The sequence below is a fragment of the Lolium perenne genome, chromosome 7 (genome assembly GCF_019359855.2).
Source record: "Lolium perenne isolate Kyuss_39 chromosome 7, Kyuss_2.0, whole genome shotgun sequence".
Lineage (NCBI taxonomy): Eukaryota > Viridiplantae > Streptophyta > Magnoliopsida > Poales > Poaceae > Lolium > Lolium perenne.
Window position 1 is genome coordinate 116,772,717 of NC_067250.2, and position 1,760 is coordinate 116,774,476.

A 1,760-nucleotide genomic window follows, 5' to 3' on the forward strand; every position below is an offset into this window, starting at 1 on the left:
CTTCGAGCACAAACACAATGGCGCCAGAAAAGTACTGTTACCTGGAACCGGAGTATGAGTGCCTTTTACCTTTCCTCCCCGGCAACGGCGCCAGAAAAGTGCTTGATGTCTACGGGAGCTTCTATTCTTGTAGACAGTGTTGGGCCTCCAAGAGCAGAGGTTTGTAGAACAGCAGCAAGTTTCCCTTAAGTGGATCACCCAAGGTTTATCGATCTCAGGGAGGAAGAGGTCAAAGATATCCTCTCATGCAACCCTGCAACCACAAAGCAAGAAGTCTCTTGTGTCCCCAACACACCTAATAGGTGCACTAGTTCGGCGAAGAGATAGTGAAATACAAGTGGTATGAATAAGTATGAGCAGTAGTAACGGTGCCAGAAAAGTGCTTGCTGGCGTGTGGTTGATGGTGGTAATATTGCGGACAGTACAGATGCAGTAGAACAGTAAACAAACAGCGGTAGCAGTATTTAGGAACAAGGCCTAGGGATTATACTTTCACTAGTGGACACTCTCAACATTGATCACATAACAGAATAAATAAATAGATGCTAGACTCTACACTCTCTTGTTGGATGATTGATGGCGTGTAACTCACACGTTCGTTGGGAACCCCAAGAGGAAGGTATGATGCGCACAGCAGCAAGTTTTCCCTCAGAAAGAAACCAAGGTTTATCGAACCAGGAGGAGCCAAGAAGCACGTTGAAGGTTGATGGCGGCGGGATGTAGTGCGGCGCAACATCAGGGATTCCGGCGCCAACGTGGAACCTGCACAACACAACCAAAGTACTTTGCCCCAACGAAACAGTGAGGTTGTCAATCTCACCGGCTTGCTGTAACAAAGGATTAACCGTATTGTGTGAAAGATGATTGTTTGCAGAAAACAGTAGAACAGTATTGCAGTAGATTGTATTTCAGTATAGAGAATTGGACCGGGGTCCACAGTTCACTAGAGGTGTCTCTCCCATAAGATAAACAGCATGTTGGGTGAACAAATTACAGTTGGGCAATTGACAAATAAAGAGGGCATGACCATGCACATACATATTATGATGAGTATAGTGAGATTTAATTGGGCATTACGACAAAGTACAGAGACCGCTATCCAGCATGCATCTATGCCTAAAAAGTCCACCTTCAGGTTATCATCCGAACCCCCTCCAGTATTAAGTTGCTAACAACAGACAATTGCATTAAGTATTGCGCGTAATGTAACTAGTGACTACATCCTTGAACATAGCACCAATGTTTTATCCCTAGTGGCAACAACACATCCATAACCTTAGAGGTTCTTGTCACCCCTCCAGATTCACGGAGACATGAACCCACTATCGAGCATAAATACTCCCTCTTGGAGTTACTAGCATCAACTTGGCCAGAGCATCTACTAATAACGGAGAGCATGCAAGATCATAAACAACACATAGACATAACTTTGATAATCAACATAACAAGTATTCTCTATTCATCGGATCCCAACAAACGCAACATATAGAATTACAGATAGACGATCTTGATCATGTTAGGCAGCTCACAAGATCCGACAATGAAGCACAATGGGGAGAAGACAACCATCTAGCTACTGCTATGGACCCATAGTCCAGGGGTAGACTACTCACACATCACTCCGGAGGCGACCATGGCGGCGTAGAGTCCTCCGGGAGATGATTCCCCTCTCCGGCAGGGTGCCGGAGGCGATCTCCTGAATCCCCCGAGATGGGATTGGCGGCGGCGGCGTCTCTGGAAGGTTTTCCGTATCGTGGCTC